Genomic DNA, 13,134 nt, shown 5'->3' with positions numbered 1-13,134 from the left:
CACAAGGCAAAACTCCTATCAACCAGGAGAGAAGTCAGGGGATTGGGGGTAGAGAGTAGTGGAGGGAGTGGTGGCAAGAACCAGAGATTGGTGAGGGGCAGAAGGAGATTGGCAAAAGGTTCTGAAGACCTTAATTTTATCACCCATATCCATTCCCACAGACATATTCCTTTAAGGGACAGATTTACAAAAGTCCACATACCTGCAAAGTCCACATACTCTTGCAGCAAATTTTCAAGGAGAAATTATGCAGGCAGTTTCAATTTAAAAGTAGCCCAACACTTTGAACTTTCTATTTGTGCAGACAATAGCTTGCAAGAAAATAACATTAAGAGATTTAAAAAAAACTCTCTGCACATTTTTCCCTAATCCACCATCTCCCTGCAATTGGGAACGCCTTCCCTCAATTTGGCCAAAAGTACATACGCTGTGGGATGCTGCATATACAGTGGGGTAGATTTTCAGATGTATGCGCGGGTGAACATGTGCGCACGCTACCCAGCGTGCACACATGTACACCCGATTTTATAACATGCGCTGCCTTCCCCACCCCCCACACCACCTTCCCTTCCCTTCTCCTACCTCCCTCGCCCTTTACCCCCTACCTTTTTCCTTTTTCAGCTGGCGCGCGCATGTTATAAAATTGGGCATCCATGTGTGCACGCCGGATAGTGTGCACATAGATGCGCATGAGCACATTTGAAAATCTATCCCTTATGCATTAATAAACCACCACTATTATTTAAGGAAGACAATACTTTTATGGAGAAATGGATATCTATTTTAAATAAATGTTCGACAGATTGAATGTTACTTATTGTTGAATACACAAAATCTAGCATTATAGATACCAAAAATAAAATTGAGGAGCTTTCTACATATATTAAGGAATCATCTTCCCCCCAAACTTTGCAAAACATGATTGATGATCATAAAAAAATGCTAGATGAGTTTAAAACCTCATTGAAACATTTGAAACTTAAAATGTTAAGGAGGGACGAAGATGATTATGCAACCAATAATGTATATCGATGGTTAAACTCAGAGAAACAGACACAGAAGCCAATAAAATGGATCACTTTTGAAGACTCAAATGGGCTTGATTCTAGTTGTTCTGAGGAGTATGATTCTGGTCATTTTAAATTGTATACCCAAGGTACAATATCTTTTTTAGGAAGAGGCAGAAAAGGAAGATGGCAGGATCAAATGTATCAACTTTGACCATACAAGGATCCGATAATACATGCAGATGCAGACCAGGTAAAGAACATGTCAAGATCCACAGTAATTAATTTATCTCATGTCCCATTAACATCAGCTGAAGTCCTTAATTTAGGACTCTCTTTTGATCCAACGAGTAAGCATATTTTTGAAAGTCATATTTCAATATATCGATTCATCAAGAAATTACAGGTTCAATTGTACTGTTCTTTACAATTGAACCTGTAATTTCTTGATGAATTGATGTATTGAAATATGACTTTCAAAAATATGCTTACTCGTTGGATCAAAAGAGAGTCTTAAATTAAGGATGTAATATCAGTTGTTCATGCAAAAACAAAGTGGATCCCTTCTGGGCCAATGGATCCATATATCATCACATTTAAGGATTTAATATTAAAAGACATTGAAGCAACTGAGAAATGTTCAAGTAAAACCTACTTCAATATATCATCAAAATCGTCCCAAGCGAGTCTAGCATTCGGTGATAGGATAATGATTAAACCTGCTCGGATGAGCCAGTCGTCCAGGTAGGGGTGGAGCAGAATCCCCTCTCTCCACAGGGTTGCTGCCACCATGCCCATTATCTTGGTGAAGGTGCGGGGAACGGTCGCCAGGCCGAAGGGCAGGGCCTGAAACTGAAAATGCTGACCGAGGATCTTGAAGCGAAGGAAGCATTGATGATCCTTTAGGATGGGGATGTGAAGGTAAGCCTCCATCAAGTCCAAGGAGACTAGAAATTCCCCTCAGTGCACCGCCACGATTATGGAGCACAAGGTTTCCATTAGGAAGCGTGGTATCTTGAGAGCCCCGTTGACCATTTTGAGATCCAGTATCGGGCGGAAGAAACCTTCCTTCTTGGGAACTATGAAGTAGATGGAATAATGGCCTAATACTTGTTCCGTCGAGGGCACTGGGAGGATAGCCCCTAAGCTCAGAAGTCGGTTGAGCATCTGACACACTATGCAATGCTTCTTCTGTGGACCGCAGGGAGAGGAGATAAACCTGTCTCTTAGGGGCCGAGCAAATTCTAACACATAGCCATTCCTTAGTATATCCAGGATGTCCTCCTATCCTGGGGGTTGAAGAGTGGGCCGGAAATATTTAATTGGGAAGATTTGGAAGTTGTACCCTGAGAGAGGGTATCACAAGATGGTCATCATTCATGAAAGGAATGAGACCAGGATTGTGACTGCGAGGAGGGCGGCCTTTGAGCCACTGGCCTTGACTGTCAAAAATGCCGCTGACCTCAGAAATGGCTTCAAGTGGAGCTAAAAGTGCTGGCACTCCTAGGACGATCCTCTGGCAACTTATACACTTTATTCTCCCCGAGTGATTTTATCATCTGGTCCAGCTCTTCCCCAAATAGCAATTTTCCTTTGAAGGGCAAGGAACCTAGTTAGGATTTGGAAGAAGTATCCGCCGACCAGTTGCAGAGCCAGAGGAGACATCTAGCAGAAACAGCTGAAACCATGGACCTGGCCAGCACCCAGAGAAGATCATACAGCGCGTCTGCTCCATAAGCTATTACAGGTTCCAGGCATTCTGCTTGTTACGCTTCATCTGGGGGTAGCTCTTGAGTACTCAGGAGCTGTTGAATCCATCTGAGACCTGCCCTTTGCAAGAGGGAACTACAAACCTCTGCTCTGACACCCAAAGCTGAGACCTCAAAGACTCTCCTTAGGTAAACTTCAAGCTTCCGGTCTCGCATGGTGGCGCCTCCAGTCACCGGAATGGTTGTCCTCTTTGTGACCGCAGACACTGACGTATCCACCTTTGGAACCTTGAGAAGATCTAGGAACTCTTCTGGGAGCGGGTATAGCTTGTCCATCACTCTGCCTACCCTCAAAGAAGCCTCCAGAGTCTCCCACTCTCGGGATAGCAATTGAAGGAGCATAGGATGAAAAGGAAAAGTCTTGGCTGGTGGTTGGAGGTCTGCCAGGACAGGGTCCCTTTCTTATCCACCGTATTAGGACCCGAGGTCTCTTTTGAGGGCTCAATATCCAATTCGGCCAGGACATGTGGAATAAGACAGTCCAATTCATCTCTCTGAAACCGATGCAAGACTCGGGGATCATCTCCATCCACTTGCGTATAAGGGACCGGATCATCCAGATCTGGATCTGCTAGGGATGTGAATCGTTTTAGGACGATTAAAATTATCGTCCGATAATTTTAATATCGTCTTAAACCGTTATGGAACACAATACAATACAGATTCTAACGATTTATCGTTATAAATCGTTAGAATCGTGAGCCGGCACACTAAAACCCCCTAAAACCCACCCCCGACCCTTTAAATTAAATCCCCCACCCTCCCGAACCCCCCCCAAATAACTTAAATAACCTGCGGGTCCAGCGGTGGTCCGGAACGGCAGCGGTCCGGAACGGGCTCCTGCTCTGAATCTTGTCGTCTTCAGCCGGCGCCATTTTCCAAAATGGCGACGAAAAATGGCGGCGGCCATAGACGAAAAAGATTGGACGACAGGAGGTCCTTCCGGACCCCCGCTGGACTTTTGGCAAGTCTCGTGGGGGTCAGGAGGCCCCCCACAAGCTGGCCAAAAGTTCCTGGAGGTCCAGCGGGGGTCAGGGAGCGATTTCCCGCCGCGAATCGTTTTCGTACGGAAAATGGCGCCGGCAGGAGATCGACTGCAGGAGGTCGTTCAACGAGGGTTCCGGCGCCTCGCTGAACGACCTCCTGCAGTCGATCTCCTGCCGGCGCCATTTTCCGTACGAAAACGATTCGTGGCGGGAAATCGCTCCCTGACCCCCGCTGGACCTCCAGGAACTTTTGGCCAGCTTGTGGGGGGCCTCCTGACCCCCACGAGACTTGCCAAAAGTCCAGCGGGGGTCCGGAAGGACCTCCTGCCGTCCAATCTTTTTCGTCTATGGCCGCCGCCATTTTTCGGCGCCATTTTGGAAAATGGCGCCGGCTGAAGACGACAAGATTCAGAGCAGGAGCCCGTTCCGGACCGCTGCCGTTCCGGACCGCCGCTGGACCCGCAGGTTATTTAAGTTATTTGGGGGGGGTTCGGGAGGGTGGGGGATTTAATTTAAAGGGTCGGGGGTGGGTTTTAGGGGGTTTTAATGTGCCGGTTTTTCGATTTTTCGATTTTTAACGATTTTTCACGATTTTTCACGATATTTTACCCCCCCAAACGGCAACAATACGATTCCCTCCCCCTCCCAGCCGAAATCGATCGTTAAGACGATCGAGGACACGATTCACATCCCTAGGATCTGCTATATGGCCCTGAGGAGGGGGCGAATCTGGAGCGACGGAATGGGGACCCACCCGAACAAGGGAGTGTCCTTGAGAAACTCCTGGTGCTGAAGGCACCTGGGGAAGTCCTGCTCCTGAGGACCCCTGTGTGACACCTGATCCTGAGGTATCCAGGGTATCTCCCAATCTCATCATCTTGGTTGGCGGAGGAGCGAAGGCTGGATCCTGCTGCTGGCTCAGTCTGGCCAGATAAGCATTATGTATGAGGAGGATAAACTCAGCTGAGAACGGCTCAGGTGGAGGTCCAGAGGGAAGCACGGAGGAATGAACAGTAGAGGGATCCCCCGATGGTGGAACAGCATATGGGAGGTGGGCCAGAGTGAGAATCAGTGGGGAGGGACAACGGCTGAGATCTGCAGCACCATCTGGCTACTCTGAGGCAGGTTACCCTGAAGGCAGTCGCACTTGACCGCGTGAAGCAGAGCGTGCCGCTGGCCTCGAGGGCCCTTCCTCACCGGGGAGGTACCTCGCACAGAGCCCTTCCTGGGAGAGCTCTCCACAGGCGTTACATCGCGTCGGCCGTGGCATGGGGAGGAGAAAAAGAGCTGCCAGTAAGAACAACACCCCCGAAGGCTGCCAGTAGTGGTAAAAAGCAAATTCTCCGCTTTTTTTTTTTTTTTTAGGAAGGCAACGACCCAATGAAACAATCTTTCTTTCTTTCTTTTTTTTTAAGGAATGCCGTGTCTCTGTCAGGAAATCAACATCTCGGGGCAGGGGTCATGTAAGCGGGGGAGAGGTTGGACCACCAACCTCTCCCCTTAATTAGGCAGCAAAAAGTTAAACCTGTAAGGAAAAAACACAGAACTTACCCCAAAACAGAATAAGTTAGAAACAGGTAGGCCTGTCAGCACTAACTACTGAGGAGAAAATTAAGAGAAAACTTCCCTCTGTAATTATATCTTTTTTTTTTTGTATTTGATCCATCCAAAAAAGAGAAGAAAGTATTAAAGAAGAAAGTCTAACTATCCTCTCAAAATAAACTGGGGAACCACAGGTGCAACCCTCATCTGCTGGAGTCAGAGAAATACTGAAGGGACGCAGAGGGTGCACCAGTTTATGAGAGGGTGCCCTTTCAGTTTTTGCTCTGACTCCATCTGCTGGAAGGGGGACATAACCCACGGTCTGGACTGATCCGGGTACATACAGGGAAAAACTATTTACATGAAAATAAATGGGCTGGGACAGTAGGGAGGGCAGAGGCAACAGATTTAGGGGTTTTGCTGAGGTGAAAACATGCCCATGTGCCTAGATAAGACCAGCAGAAGTCTGGTGTGATTCTGCAGGACCTCAACTAGATTCTGCAGGACCTCAACTAGATGCATTGAAGCCATTTTGTCCCCCCCTCCCCACAGCCCATCCAAACCACAGTCTCTTCCTCCACCCTCACCTGTCACCACCACTCTCTCTCAACCTTCTTTTTCTATCCTTCTCCTTTTTCCCCATCTTTTCCTCTTTTCCACTTTCCTCCTAACCCCTTTCCACACTTAATTCCCCCCCTCCTGTATGGGCATATTTTGACATTTTTTTTTTATGTGAATGGATTTAATACTTCTCTTCCAGCTCCACTCCCTGCATCCCCTTAGCTTGCTCTGCTCCCCATTTCCCACTGTTCTGTCTTTCTCTTTTGCCCTCCCAATTTCTCTTCCCAACCATTTATTCCCTAGCAAGTTTCTCTCCCCATCCTTTGCCAGCTGCCTTCCTCTGCAGTCTCCGTTCACCCATCCTTTCACTTATTCCCATCCTTCATTAGTATGTTAGGTTTCTCCTTATTGGCAGCTTATCTTGCAGTTTATGATTCCTCTTCCTGCACTGGCTTGGATCACTTCTCAGCTCTGCACTCTCTGAACCCAGGCCCATTTTCTTCTGGAACTCCTCCTGCCTCCCCACTCCCTGCAGCACTTTTCCCGGCACTCACAGATTCCAGGCCCGAGCCAGACCCATGCCTGCAGAGTCCATATAAGACACTCCATCACCTGCATGTCCTGAGGACTAGCTGCTCAGCAGTCAGTATCTCCCAGCTGCATGTGTTGCCTCCTGGTCTCAATTTGGAAGTAACAGGGAAACATTGTTCACCTTAATTCAATCTCTGACCACAGCCCCTCTCAATATTGGAGCTGCCAATTTTAAGGGAGAGATTTTGAGCCTATGATGCTGAATGCTACTACTACAACCTCCTCATCCTTCCCTATCTTTATGTTTCTATTTATTTATTTGATTTATATTCTGCCTTTTGGCAATTCAAAGTAGATTACCTTCAGGCACTTCCAATAGATACTTTATTTACACTGGTCAATGCAGGGCAGAAAGAAAAGGGCAAATACCACCTGTATCCACCCTTGACCCTGCCCAATTAGCTGAGAAGTATTCACCAAACTTCAAATAAACAATTTTCTAACCTTTATGTCGGCAGTTTGAATTTATCCTCTTTCTCTTCTGGTTCTTGGCTTTCTCTTAGTTTTCTCTCTCCTTCCTCCTTCATTTATCTTTTAAAACATATTTTCTGGTGTGTCCTGGCTTTGCCTTTCAGTAGCATAGCCCTAAATTCATCATTCTTCTATAAATATAGCAGAACTAGCACCCACAATAAAAAAAAAAGGTCATGGTTAGTGTAATTTTCCTGGTACTGCATTGATATTTTACTGCAACACATGGATATTTTCACATCACAAGCTGAGAAGTCCCTGAACAGGCTGAGAGAGAGAGAGAGAGTTCTGGGGGCCAATTTTACATGCCCAGTCATATGTATGAACACTGACCCTGCTCCTTTTCTTATCACAGCCCTGTCCTCTCTCCCAATTTGTATCACTGTTTCCTTTCTCTCAGCCACGTACCCCTTTTCAATGTCCATTAGGGATGTGCGAAGCCCAAACCTATTGGTTCGGGCTTTGTTTTCGGCCCGCCGCAGGAAATCTCGTATTCCCGTGGTTCGGGCCTTTAAAATTCGGGGAGACCCGAATTTCGGGTTAGTGTGCACTAAACCTGAAACAAATTTTTCCTGAAATTTCGTGAAAAATTCCTTTGGATTTCGTGCTCCCTGATCCAGGATGAATTAGGCAATTTTGTTGAAATTGCCTAATTCGTGCAGAACGAATGCACATCCCTAATGTCCTTGTCACCTCTCTGAGCCCTCTCTGGTCTCACAGCCTGTGGTTCTCCTCTCCCACTCCCACAGCTCCTCTCTCAGACCCTCTTCCCCTCATAGCTCCTCACCTTCTCCTCTACCAGCCACAATTCCTTTTTTCAGTTCCTCTCCCAAACCCTCACCATAGTATTCTGTCTCCCAGCCAGTATCCCCTTTCAAAATACGTGCCAACAGTTATCTCAGGGCCCTCGCTCATCCTTCTTATAGCTCCTCTGTCCCTCTATCAGCAGCCCTCCCTATCTCTACAGCATTATAGGCAATCTGCCTGTCCTATACTGCTGCTGCAGCTGCTCACTGGTCCCCTTGATCAAACATTCAATAACCAGCCAATAGGCTGCAGGGGGAGGCGGGGGCAGTATCTGGGAGACAGAAGTGCAGTGCCTGCCCTCCCCTGCAGCACTTTGGTCAGACATTCTAGAGCCAGTCAATAGGCTACAGGGGGAGGCAGGAGCAGTATGAAATAAGACACATACAGTTCCTTCCTTTCCTGAAACCCATTGGTCAGGCATTCCACAGCCAGCCATTCAATGAGCTCCAGTTGAGAGGTGAGAGCAGTGGCAAGGAGACAGGAGCACTTCCTTACTGTCCTGCCCCACAGCCCTGCAGCATGGAGCTCTCAACTCCCAATTTACAGGAGAGCAGGAGACAAGCATCCACTGCGCCCACAAAGCTGGTGCCTATGCTCATGACATTTGCACATTCTCAGCTATCAGAAAGCAGGATTTACTACACTGTGATACTTACATGCTGCAGTACAAGAAATCCTGCAGATTCCTAAGGGGGTCATTTTCTAAAGGGATCGCACGCGAAAAGTCCCTTTTCGCGTGCGATACCTAGATCAGGGCGGAGTCGGGGCAGAGCCCGCACCGGAAGGGGAGGAGTCGGGGAGGCATCGGAGTGGACTCCGCGACGACTTCGCTGACGGCGAAAAGGTAGGACACCTTATCGCTGCCAGTAGCGAGCCCAATAGCGCCACCTTTCACGGTGGCGCTATTGGGTGCGAAAGCCGGCAGCGATAGCACCGCGGAGGGCGATCGCTGCCGGCTTTCGCAGGCCCGCCCCCCGCTACGCCGCCCCCCAGTACCGCCAAATTCACAGAGCCGCGATAGTTTACAAAATCCGGCCCTAAGTTTGCTAATACCATCAAAGCTTATCACCATGTGAAACTTCTTCTCATTCATCTGCCTGTCCTGAACTGCCCCCACAATCATATTTTCTTTTCTTTTTTTTTCAAAAATGCAACACTTGATTCAATATGCATTTTATTACAAAATTTGACATTTGTAAGGGTTTTCAGTTTTATTGGGATAGAAAAGCTGACTCCTTCAGTATTTTGAAATACATATTAACCATATGAACCAGCTTAGGATGTTGCCTCATTTTCAACTTGATCCTGAATGCACTGGATAGTGACTTCCTCCAGATCACAAACTATTAGTGGCATAGGAGGAGTTCTGAGCGCAAGCTCATGTCTTCTGAAACACAGCCTATTACTCCAACCAATAGCCGTCACATTCTCCCTTAATCTACATTAATTACCTATTAGTGACAGCTCTGCTGAAAGAGAAAAGGTGTTTTTTTTAATGTAGAAGGTTCTTTAAACAGAATGAATCCAGTCTCAAGACATAAAAACATTTTAAAGCAGGAAAATTGCCACACCCAATATCACACTTTCTCTTTGAAGATTTCTTCAGTTCTAATTACGTGTTACTTCCTGTACCGCTCTGTCACCCTTTTGTTCAGCATGCCACTCACATCTCTATTGAACACAATGATGTACTTACACAACAGCTTTGTTGTTTGGTTATTTGTTCCAGATGTTGATTACCATTTGCATGACAAAAGAGTTGAATAAACATTATTTTTATTTCCAGTTTTTTTCTAAAGCCAAGAAATTATTTAGTTTTCTTTTTTTTTTTTTAATTTAATAATTTAGAAAAATCCAGTAAATGGAGAAACCTGAGAGTGAAATTACTGCTACTACTAACTAATTAAAGGAGTAATACAATCAAAGAGGTCAATTTTAAAAGCATTGCTCATGCAAAAATGCCCACATGTTCCTATATGTAGGCCATGTGCAAGCAATGAGGATTTTAAAAGCAGCAATTCCCACATGTATGTACCTGTGCATGTGACAAAAATAAGAGGGTCGAAAAGGGACGGGGCATAGGCAGGGCATGGGCGTTCTGGCCTGGGGTCAACACTTGCGCACGTAACTCCATATTTTTAAACTGAAGGCCGCAGCTCGTGTTGGCTTATTAGTCGCATAGCTTTACTGCTGCTCCTGATGAGAAGCAAGTCTGTAGGTCTCGAGTTTTAGGGCTTACAGGACAGGGTGAGGGGTCTGGGTCGACAAGGGGGCTTCAGGATGAAGAACAAGAGGGGTCTGAAAGATCTTGATAGTGACTGGGCAAACTGGTGAATTACTTGGAAAAACTGGAATTGTCCCTTGGGCAAGTATGTTTTAAAATCTGCTTGCATACGTTACAGCCGACAAAGTCCTATGGAAGATATGCAAAGTAGGATTGCTCAAGGAACCTTTTAAAATTAGGAGCATACTTACATGCAATAGGTGCATTTTAAATCATATGCACACAAGTGTGCAATGATTTAAAATTCCAGTGTATTCCTGCTTGCGCACCAATACGTGTATATGGGTGCACATGTGCTCATTTTAAAATTGCCCTGCAAGTGTTTTACGCAGTAAACATATTTACTAATCTAAAATCACATTTTATTACTGCCTCCTCACCCTCAGTGTGAGTAAAAGTATGTGTGTTGTTCACAGCACATGCACATTTGCTTGTGTAAAATAAGAGGGGTGCACAGGTCAAGAGAATCAAAGAATATGTTTAAAAAAGGATTGGATAAGTTCTTGGAGGAGAAGTCCATTACCTGCTATTAAGTTCATTTAGAGAATAGCCACTGCCATTAGCAATGGTAACATGGAATAGACTTAGTTTTTGGGTACTTGCCAGGTTCTTATGGCCTGGATTGGCCACTGTTGGAAACAGGATGCTGGGCTTGATGGACCCTTGGTCTGACCCAGTATGGCATTTTCTTATGTTCTTATGTTCTTATGCAGAGATTGCAGTTTGTAATCGACACACATATGTTTTGAATGCACCCATGCTTCCCTTTGAAAATTAGCATGCCTTTATTTAAAACATTTTTTTATATTAAAAGCATTTTGTGCAGTACAAAGATAAATGCTAAAAATTCAGATACAGTTAATACAACATAATCACATGGCAATGACACAAACTATACAGGTGCACTGTAATTAGCAATTCAGTTAGTTTAGTTTATTGATTTCTAAACCACATTTCCAATCATAACACTCAAAGTAGCAAATAAAAAATGTACAAATCCAATAAAAAGCAATAAATAATAAAATCCTGATTTTCAATAATACATTACTAGCAAAATTAGCTATAGTTCTGACAGTTGATAATTGAATAAATTATCACTTAACTGGTATGAATATCCTTATGAATGAAAAAAACACACATTTCCTTTTCATATCATTTATAAAGATTCCACAGATCTTTTAGTCTACTTTCTGAAGATATGCTTATTGATGGGTTCTATCAGTGTCCTATCAAGATCACATTTTCAGGGTATGTCAAGAGGGCCAAGAGTAGACAGACATATGTATTATTTTCTACATCTTCTATTGCACAAATATGCATTTACAATTGCGTCTTCTAATAACTTTTTTTAAACATCCATTCTGCATTTGATCCATGCCAAATTTTTACCTTATGTTAAGGGTTGCACAAGGATCAAAACAGGGATATATTTTTAGGGTGTCTATTATTCCACTAATATATGAGTACAGTTACACCTTGATTTTCAATTCAAACCAAACACCACATGTTCAGGATGAGTCTTGGTGACATGAGCATTTTGTCAGATGTAATTTTTACTTGGGTCCATGTATTCTATAAATATGTACATGCAATATATCACCACCTAATAACTTTTTGGTTTTGCATTTGATCCACAATAAATTTTCAGGACATCTCAGGTGGTCAACAATTTAATATTCTCATAACCTACATATATGCATATTCCACAAATAAGCAATGCACAATTGTGTAACCTAATAATCTTTTGGTTTTGTATCTGATCTACACTAAGGGACGGATTTTAAAAGGCCTGCGCACACCGGCGCGCCTATTTTGCATAGGCCGCCGGTGCGCGTAAAGCCCCGGGACGCGTGTAAGTCCCAGGGCTTTCGAAAAGGGGCGGGAGGAGGTGTGTCCGGGGGCGTTCCTGAAACAATGCGGCGTTTCGGGGGCGTGCTGCGGCGTTTCGGGGGTGGGCCCGGGGGCGTGGCGCCGGCCCGGGGGCGTGGTCGAGGCCTCCGGTCCAGCCCCCGGGACCAGAGGACGGAGCGGGGCTGCCGGCCGGCGCGCGCAAAGTTACGCCTGCTTTCAGCTTTCAGCCTGCTTTCAGCTTTCAGCAGGCGTAACTGCTTTCAGCAGGCGTAACTTTGCCAACAAAGGTAGGGGGGGGGGTTTAGATAGGGCCAGGGGGTTGGGTTAGGTAGGGGAAGGGAGGGGAAGGTGGGGGGAGGGTGAAGGAAAGTTCCCTCCGAGGCCGCTCCGAAATCGGAGCGGCCTCGGAGGGAACAGGCAGCGCGCGCTGGGCTCGGCGCGCGCAGGTTGCACAAATGTGCACCCCCTTGCGCGCGCCGACCCCGGATTTTATAAGATACGCGCGGCTACGCGCGTATCTTATAAAATCCAGCGTACTTTTTTTCGTGCCTGGTGCGCGAACAAAAGTATGCAATTGCGTATTTTTTAAAGATCTACCCCTAAATTTTCAGATATTGGTGTGAGGAATGGATAATAGTCACCAGAGACAAATATATTTTTCCAGCTCTCAATAGGGGTGTATATGCATATGCATTCCAGAAAATAGGGTAGATTAGTTCTGTAACATAAGATATGCAAAGCTGAACCAGACAAAAAGTCCATCAAGCCCAGCATCCTATCTCCAAGTGGCCAATGTAGGTCACAAGTACTTGGCAGCACCCTAAGGGGTAGATTTTAAAACATACACGTGCATGTCAATGTGCACATGGTTCCCAGGGCACGTACAACGACGCGCCAATTTTATAACTTGCACGCCGGCGCGCACATGTTATAAAATCCGTTGGTCACACGCACATGTACGTGTGGATTTTATAATCCATGTGCGCATGTGCAGGTGGCACACTTGGGGAGGAGGGGGGGGGGGGTGACCTTTGCAAATTTTGCGTAGTAACGCAATAGGAGGGAACTTCCTTAGCCCCCTGCCTAACCTTCCTTCCCCTTCCCCTTCCCCTCTCCTCCCCACACCATAAACCTAACTTACCTTTCACCATGTTTTTTTAATTTTCTTACTTACTGCTCCTCAGGAGCAGAAGTAAGTTATGCGCGCCGGCCAGTTGCCGTTGTGTGCTTCCTCAGGACAGCCACTAATGGGGACTGTCCTGACT

Source organism: Rhinatrema bivittatum, chromosome 1, assembly GCF_901001135.1.
Source record: "Rhinatrema bivittatum chromosome 1, aRhiBiv1.1, whole genome shotgun sequence".
Classification (NCBI taxonomy): Eukaryota; Metazoa; Chordata; class Amphibia; order Gymnophiona; family Rhinatrematidae; genus Rhinatrema; species Rhinatrema bivittatum.
The sequence above is the reverse complement of the archived record's forward strand: the minus strand, read 5'-3'. Positions refer to the sequence as shown.